Source organism: Coenobita brevimanus, chromosome 19 (assembly GCF_032717465.1).
Source record: "Coenobita brevimanus isolate Jiangsu-jjx chromosome 19, ASM3271746v2, whole genome shotgun sequence".
NCBI lineage: Eukaryota > Metazoa > Arthropoda > Malacostraca > Decapoda > Coenobitidae > Coenobita > Coenobita brevimanus.
In genome coordinates, this window is record NC_136972.1 from 15,961,108 (window position 1) to 15,970,684 (window position 9,577).

The following is a 9,577-nucleotide window of genomic DNA, read 5'->3' on the forward strand; positions in this document are numbered from 1 at the left end:
TCTAGGACTAATAACTGATTTTTGGCAAATATTTTTTGAGAGTCTGTCGGAGCCCAAATAACCCCGCGGCACACGCAAGTCATTGGTAAACAAGCCCGCGGTGTAGGGGTTAAAGAGATAGCCAGAAACTGATTTGGTAGTAGAGTAGTGGACAAATGGAATTAGGTACCAAGTGGTTTACCTGCTGCCCGTTCCATTGAGAGTTTCAATCATATGCTAGATAAACATTTGACAAACAAGGATTAGAAAAAAAAAATATAATAATAACCAGAAGTAATGTATTCTTTTCTCCTCTTTAGGTTTCACTGTGTTAGTATCTTTTCTCCTTTCTCACTTTACTATAAAATGTTCATGCCTGTTTTTCTATACTGCATGGTGTTCTCACTTTCCTTGCCGGTTTGGGCTGCAGGGTTTAATGGACGGTGGAGAGCCTTCTTCTTTGTTGTCCTTGTCTGATTCTAGTAGTTTAGTTACTCTTGTAGAAGCTGCCTAGCCTATTGCAGTAACCATGGCCGTGCGCAGAGTTTTTGAAAGGGTGTGGTTTTGAAAAAGGAAACAAACTTTCATAACATAGTTTATTTACTTTATTTCATTCATTCACTCATCATCTAATCCTGTGTTGCCCTACGAGGAGCACAGGAGCCCTGGGCCAGGCAAGTTGGTCCTGACATTTAAGATGGGAGTGGTCAACTTCACTCATCCCTGAGAGGTATTACGCGACCAATATACCCCATACATCCCTTGGATGTAAACCTGCACAGGCTCAATCCAATTGCAGCGCCTTAATTACCCACTAAACTAAGTAACGCAATACAGTAAACTTAGGTACTGTAACTGACTAAAGTACTGAAAGGGTAGACACTCAGGGTAATTTACATACTGAACTCTAAAGAACCTTGGAAGTGACACAAAGAATTCTGTCGTTTATTTGACATCTTTCTTTTTTTTTTTTTTTTTTTCATTCATTGCCAGACACCATGTATCCCAAACGGGGTGGCCAAGGGCTTAGAGTTAATTGTTTTACAGGGAGGGGCATTAATCCTCCACCAACCCAACTTGACACGTAGGGATGCCAACAGCAACTGGTGTTCCCAAGCGGTCACCCATCCAAGTACTAACCAGACCCAACGTTGCTTAACTTCGCTGATCGGATGGGAAGCGGTGTATTCAACGTGGTATGGCCGTTCCCTATTAAAAAAAAAAAAAAAAAAAAAAAAAAAAAAAAAAAAAAATTCTTCACTCGCTGATTTTTGAGCGTAAACTAACTCACTCTGCACGGAAGTACCATTTATATACCCTTATGAAACGTTCTAGAAATTTCCACAACGTTCCACAAACTTCCATTTTTTTTTTCCAGTCGCCTTCCATGACCTTCCTATTATTCTCGTCGGTCACAAACGTTGTAAGACTTTCGTGAAACTTCTTAATTCTCTCATTCCAATATTTCGTACAGCTTTTATTTTTTTAATTATTATTCTATCGTAACGTTTCTAACAGGATTAAATTTACTTAATGAGTTGCATTTTTTGTATTGTTTTCATTCGAATTATTGTCCCCAGTATGCATGGCCCTTACTATACCCCTCTCTTCATATGTTCTTATTCGTAAAAGGAACAGCAGTGTGTGTGTGTGTGTGTGTGTGTGTGTGTGTGTGTGTGTGTGTGTGTGTGTGTGTGTGTGTGTGTGTGTGTGTGTGTGTGTGTGTGTGTGTGTGTGTGTGTGTGTGTGTGTGTGTCATTAATCTCTCCCCCTCACTGTGCCCAACACTTTACACACGGTTACAGTTCAGTGGAGGAGCTGGACGAAAATAATGAAGGAGGAGGAGGAGAAAAAGTAAGGAAGGAAGAAATAGAAGGATATATTACTGGTCTTCTTCAACTGCATTCACTACACACACTGTGATGGTAAAGTGAGGTGGAGGTGTTGGAGGAAAGAAGGGAAAACGGAGGAGGAAAGAGTCAGGCGGAGAAGGAATTAGAGAACGGAAGAAACAAGGAAAATGAGAAGGAAGACAGGAGAAATTAGGAAGAGTATGGGGAAACGAGGAACAGGAGGATGAGAAACAGATCGGAAGAAGGTAAAGGAGTCGGTGAGGGAGGAAAGGAGAGGAAGGGTGAGACGGAGAGAAATGAGGAAAAGTAGAAAGGTGAAAGGAATTGGAGGAAGAGTAAGAGAGAGGAAAGAGGAAGAGGAGGAGAAGGAATAAGATGACGAAAGAGACAAGGAAAAGGAGAAAGGGGAAGGCAGGAGGAATGAGGAAGAATACAAGGAAAGGAAAAGATGAGGAAAAGTAACAGAAAGAAATGAGAGGAGATGACTTAGTACATTCCAAGTATTCGGACTGCACCCGATGTTTACCTTGGATCAAATAACCAGCTAGACAGACTTTTTCACTCATATTTACGCGGGATTCAGAGTTAAAAGGAGTAAGAAAAGAAAGGAAAAAAGAGCTCTTGCCGCGACGCGAGTCAGTTATCAGGATACTTCTCAGAACATTAGAGCGCTGGACAGATTAAGTGCAATATATGAGATGATGATCCTGATATTTTCACGCGCAATTTTTGTCTCCAATTTCGCCGCTGTTATTTTCCTGGCGCTGCTATTGAGCCAGAGAGAGAGAGAGAGAGAGAGAGAGAACTAACTTAACCCAATGCGACCTAACAATTACCGGACTCTAATAAGGTTAAGACAGCAGAGGTCATAATGAAAAAGATTTTATTTAATGTTATTGCTTCCGTTCTTATTCCTTTTATCATTATTCTTGGTATAAGCTTTTCATCTTCCTCTTCTTTGTATTATTATTATTATTATTATTATTATTATTGTTGTTGTTGTTCTTGTTCTTGTTCTTGTTATTGTTCTTATTGTTTTTGTTATTATTGTTATTGTTGTTATTGTCGTTATCGTTATTATTTTTGTTATTGTTGTAGTTTTAGTTATTGTTTTTCTTTTCTTTTTATTATTATCATTATTATTATTATCATCATTATCCATATTGCTTTTATTATTATTACTATTATTATTATTATTATTATTATTATTATTATTATTATCGTTGTTGTTGTTGTTGTTGCTGCTGCTGTTGTTTTTTTCATCATCGTCATAATCATCACCATCACCATACTATCATTATCAACAGTTGTAGTAGTAGTAATAGTAGTAGTAGTAGTAGTAGTTGTAGTAGTAGTAGCAGTAGTAGTAGTAGTAGTAGTAATAGTAACATTATCGTTATTATTTTTTTATACTATTTTGCCTGACTCGATGGAGCCTGGATCATAATACTGATACATATTGTTTACCTTCCATTTACTCCAGCTAAAGCCTGAATATCATCAAGTGGAGAGTGAGTCGTAGCAGCCTGAGACAGAGTTGAAAAGACAAGCATTTTTCGTATTCTGAGACAGGTGTCTAATGGTATAAGAGAGAGAGAGAGAGAGAGAGAGAGAGAGAGGTACATTAATAATAATAATAATAATAATAATAATGATTATACTACTACTACTACTACTAATAATAATAATCATCATCATCATCATTATCTATCTATATACCTAGGCTGCTTCCTCTAAGGAAAGGGAGGTAGCCGAGACAGGTCGACACACACCCAATTTACTCATCCACTCAAATACATTCATTCGTATCTCAGCCCCAAAGGGGAGAAGGGAAAAACCCTCACCGCACCACACTGCACGAGGATCAACTGCACAGTGCAATCAGTGACATCCGCAGCAGGGCCCGACAACAGGGCTGGTTTACCCCTGCCACATCATAATAGACCAATCCCCTTACCCACACCTGACCTGATTAGCTGATCAGACCAATTGCGGGAGAATATGCCATCAGGGCTGTGTCATCATTTATTCATTCACAGTTTCTCACTATTAATTTCTGTCACGCACAGCAACTCTTCCTTGCTCGACAGACATCCCTCTCACATCCAACGTTCTCTTCACGCTGTCCATCCATCCTATTCGTCGTCTCCCTCTAAGCCTTACACCTCCCACATCAGATCTAGTTATCTTTTTCACCAATCGCTCATTATCCATTCTCTCCATATGCCCAAACCATCACAACACCCTCTGCTCAACTCGATCAGCCATCTCCCGAACAACTCCAGTTCTCCTTCGCACTTCATCATTTCGCACTCAATCCATACGTGTCACTCCACACATACTTCTCAGACAAATCTCCATTACATTCAAACTTCTCCTCTCTGCTACGCCCGTATTCCATGTTTCAGCCCCATATAACGCAATCGGTACCACAATACCCTCATACAGCCTTCTCTTTACATCCATTCTAAGCGAACGACATCTAAACACTTTTTTCATTCCTCTCAGCACCTTTCCTACTTCATCCATTCTAAGCTTCACTTCTACATCTATTCTTCCATCCACAGCAAAATGTGACCCTAAACTCTTAAAACACTCTACCTCCTCAAGCAACTCGCCATTCAAAACTATATTCATCCTCCTACCATCTAACGACCTTGTACATTTCATCACTTTACTCTTATTCTCATATACTTTCAATTTCCTCCTTTCACACACCCTTCCAAACTCCTCTACCAACTGTCTCAATCTCTCCTCTGAATCAGCCACCAGTGCAGTATCATCTGCAAAGTGCAGCTGCTTCAGATTCCACTCTCTACCATCAACATTCACCAGACTCAGACCTCCACCTAAAACTCTTTCATTCACGTCCCTGACAACTCCATCCATATAAATATTAAACAACCAACGTGACATCATACATCCCTGTCGCAGCCCCACTCTCACGGGAAACCAATGAAAAGACAGTGAAAAATGGACCCACGTGCTCATAATGTAGTGTGTGTGTAATGCACCTGAGCTAGCACAAAGGTAGCTAAATGCAATGCGAGGTTAGGAACGTGTGCATTTACATATTCTTTTTTGGTGAAATATACTGTGTATCCCATGTATTGGTATATTTGGCTATGTTTTATGTGAAAAGACAGTGAAAAACGGACCCACGTGCTTGTAATGAAGAGTGTGTGTCATACATCTGAGCTAGCACAAAGGTAGCGAAATGCAACGCGAGGTTAGGATCACGTGCATTTACTTTTTTTTGGGGGGGGTGAAATATACTGTGTATCCCATGTACTGATATATTTGGCTATGTTTTCTGTGAAAAGACAGTGAAACACGGACCCACGTGCTCGTTATCTCGTAAGGGAAACACCGTCTGCTACACATTAGTGCACAGGTGGCGGCCTACGGAATACGTCCAATTACATGTTACTGGTGAAATTTACTGTGTATCTCATTAATATAATAGATTTGGTTATGTGTAATGTGCAAAGAAAATGAAAGAGGTAACCACATCCTAGTGGCCCCTATCTGTGCGCTAAGTCCGCTGTAGGAGATGATATTTTTCAAGGACATACACATATATCATGAACCTTTGTGTTATGCCAATGTTGAGCCAAGTTCTTGGCTGGCTGTGAATAAAATATCGTGACTCCTTTATTTCAGTTCACACACCTACCACAGCATTGGAGAGCTACAGGGTCCACAGTCCCTCTGACGGCAATTTATTCTCCAGTTGGCTTGCAATGACAGCAGTCTTGCAAAGATGAAACGTGGGTTGGAACCACACGAGTGGCATAAGATCCTAGATGAGTAGAGTCGGAGAGGGACATTGAGAGCGACCGTTCTGGGGCAGAGAAGGTTGAGCTGCAACAATCCGGTCAGCAAGTGGAGCTGTCCTACCACCTTCCATCGTGGGAAACCACACCACCATCATTGGCCAGCTTCACAGGAAAACCCTCCCCATCTCTAGGACCTGCTGGTCCCACCGCTTTCTTCGTCGGCTCCCAATCTCCAGGCCCCTCTGCCCCCCTTGGCGAGCCAGTGTCACTGGAAGCCGGGCCATCATTCCTTGTTATGGCCCCTCCATTCACATCTGCTTCGCAGGAAGCTACAGTGACATCCTCGCCAACCAGGCCAGGGAGACAGGTGTCCCCAGAGCCCTCTGTCTCGTCCTCGTCCTCGTCCGAGGCATCCCCTCCCAGATGAGGGCACCATGGTCTGCTGCCAGGACACGGGGGATGTCCAAGGGGTCGAAGGGCAGGCCAAAGGGTGTTGACAGGCCGACCCGCTGACACCACTGCTGAAGAGGATCGTGGGTGGACCAGTGGCCTGTTTGCACCAAACCACGGGTCATTCACTGGCTTCCCAGGGATCCAGGTGGTTATTCCAACAACTTCCCTGCAGTTCTTCCAGCTCTTTTTCATGCGGGAGTTGTTGTCATACCTCACTGTGGAAACCAACTGCTATGCCACATTCCTGGGGACTCAGCTGGATGCCTGGTTCTCCTGCAATGAAGAGGAGATGGCCAAGTTCCTGGGGTTATACCTTTTCATGGGGGTCGTGCACATGCCGACCATCAGGCACTATTGGCAGAGCTCCGAGCTGCACGACTACCCTAGGTTATGGTGGGCAATGAGTGGAAGGCGCTTCAACACCATCCTGAAGCATTTCCACGCCTTCATCTTGCTCACCATTTCTCGGGACAACCAAGATCGGTTCATCTGCATTCATACGGTCATGCAGTACCTCCTTCAGTGGTTCCGGTCAGCGTACCTACCCGAGGAGGAGCTCAACCTGGATGAGGGCTCTCTGGGGTGGAAGTGCCGGCTGTCCTTCCGCATCTGCAACCTCCAGAAGCCCAACAAATATTCCATCAAGATGTACATGCTGGCTGAGTCGTCCTCGGGCTACATCTGGAACCTCGAGGTCTACATGGGGGTGCAGCATACTCTCCAGAACATCATGTTAGGCCTTGTGGACGAAGAAGATCACATTCTACTTCATCCAAGTGGCACTGTTCAACACGTTTGCCTTGTATAAGAAGTACAGATGCGTTCAAGTAACTCTTTTGGAATTTGTCGAGCTGATCATCTACGATCTTCTGCATTTCCACAAAGAGGGCTGGCCCACATCTGGACACATACTCCACCACGCCCCAGACCTACCTATCCAGCGGCCAGCATCAGCATCACCTCGCACCCAGCAGGCACAACCACCAGCGCCAGGATGGGGGCCGAGCCACCACCAGCACCAACATAGCCTGCAGGAGACCCCCCACCAGCACCACCAGAAGCAGGGCCATCACAGGTGTCACCATCACCACCAGCACCACCTGCAGGAGGCACATCGGTGGTGCCAGAACCTCCACCACCTCCAGTTGCTGGTCCGTCGGGAGAACCCGTGCCTGGGCCTGCAGCTCCTGCATGACGGGACCACAGAGCATGAGGGTATCCAAGCAAGCATTGCCGGGTGATTGACGATGACGTGAGGTTGGATTGCACTCTGGGTCACCACCAGGTGAGGATCCCTGACAAGAAGAGGCTCAGGTGTACTTTGTGCTTCAAGTTGGGGTTGATGAAGGACACAAGGAACATGTGCCCTGTGTGTGATGTGCCGCTTTGCATGGGTGATCGTTTTGACTGTTACCATACCGAGTGATATTTTCACAAGTGGAGCACACACACACACACACACACACATGCACACACACACACACACACACACATGCACACACACACACACACACACACACAAACACAGTACAAAACTCCTCACCTCCCAACTGATCTGGTCCGGCAGGAAGATCATCGCCATTGAAGAAGTACGTGATATTCTTTTTTTATTTATTTGTTTACCTCTATTTATGTCAGTATACTTACATATACATATATATTGCTATTTACCCCAGCACAAATGACAGGGAAATAAGTACAGCTTCTGTTTCAGTTGCTAGCAACAGGTTTAGTGTTCATGTGTGGTTTCCGAGAGGATTAATAACAAAACAGAAGTAATTATATAAAATAGCAGTTCGTATAAAACCAAAGAGAGCGTAGCTAGCAAGCATAAAAGTGTTAGCGCTATAGGTGAATAACGATAAGTGAGCATAGCTGATAGCAGGTCAGTGCACGGCAAAATACGCTGTAGTTTTTGCATTTTTCTTGAAAAGTATGAGGCCTAGGATCACCGTTTTGAACTGAGATGAAAAAGTATGAAATTGTGCATAGGATGATGAAATAAAAACATAACGGTGCCGAGAAAAGTTCTTCGCAAACCCTCCTGAATAAAAAAGTTGTTTTCTGTCGAAAATGGGTTTTACTTTTTTGCTTATTAGTTGAAGACCATACCTCATATCAAACTGGGACCCTGCCCCCATTCGAAAGCTAATAAAATTCTCTTTCGATTGATGGTATAACATGTAGAGGTTGATTAGTAAACACTCAACTTATGATGTTAGGAAGCGAAATCTATGATCCTGAATGTTTATTCTGAGGGCCATAACGTATGTATAGTGTTTTTTTTTTTTCTTGCTTATTGTGTAGAACAAACATCGATGAATAGGAATATGTGGGTTTTGTGGCAAAATAAATATGTTTGGGTGGTGAAATTAAGCCGAGAATACACACATTTGGAGCGCCCGGCGGCTGGGCGGGAGGGGAGAAAATCCCACGAGTCATAGCCCAGAAAATTTAAGAAACTTATCCACTAGTGAAAGGGCTTTATAAGGTAAAAATGATTCTCCTTGGTTACTGGGCAAATCAATTACACCTGGCTATCCATTGAGCTAAAGAGGTTCGGAATCTTTGTCAGGTTAGATTAAACTAACTGTATTCTCATTGACACATTAGGATGCATGACACAAAAGGGTGGACCTAGTAACCGGGGGGGGGGACAGTCTTACTTTTCTCAACCAGGTAATAGTAATCTGCTTGTAAAGGTTATTGTGAATATATCTATATATATATATATATATATATATATATATATATATATATATATATGATTTTTTTATTTTCAGATCATAAACACCAAAGGAAGAAAAGAAGAGTGGAATTTGATGAAATATTGTGCGATAAGTCTGACATCAACATTTGATTAAATGCACCTCAGTTTTTGCAAATAAAAATTGAGAGCACTCAGAAAGACTTGTTGTCGGAAATGAAAGTCAACACGGTTTTATACAATCCCATCACACAAACTTGTTACCATTTTTCTGTGAGGCCTGTATGGCAGTAGGCAACAATAAAGCTTACGATATTATTTATCTGGACTCTGGTAATGCATTCAAAAGCGTTCCACACGAAATATTAGCCAGGAAGGTTCAAGTACATGGTATAGACGGTGATATCTGAAAATGAATAGAATCCTGGCTGAAGGGAAGAAAGCAGAATGAATAAATGGTACTAAGTCGGTTAGGTGTTACTAACTAGCAGTGAACCACCGGGATCAGTATTTGATTGTTTGTTATATATATATATATATATATATATATATATATATATATATATATATATATATATATATAGTGGAGTCTCTTTTGTCCAAAAATCATGGGACTTTCAAAGTATCGTTTAATCGATTTTTTCGAATAAAAGATACTGTAATAATATGTAGGATACAAGGGAACAGTATTGTACACACCCATCACCCATTTCTGGTGACGTCTAGCCCACCACCACCACCACCACCCCAAAAGCCACTCAATCATCACCAAAACAATACATTGTAGTAACTACATATGTAACTGC

At 42.4% G+C, this 9,577-nt stretch overlaps 1 non-coding gene across 1 annotated transcript; it reads right to left on the bottom strand.

The window, feature by feature from the left end:
* Positions 1 to 1,070: 1,070 nt before the first annotated feature.
* On the bottom strand, positions 1,071 to 1,189 carry LOC145391771 (5S ribosomal RNA). Its single transcript, XR_013895900.1, has one exon. It is a non-coding gene; the product is annotated as a 5S ribosomal RNA (ribosomal RNA).
* Between the last annotated feature and the right edge of the window lie 8,388 nt (positions 1,190 to 9,577).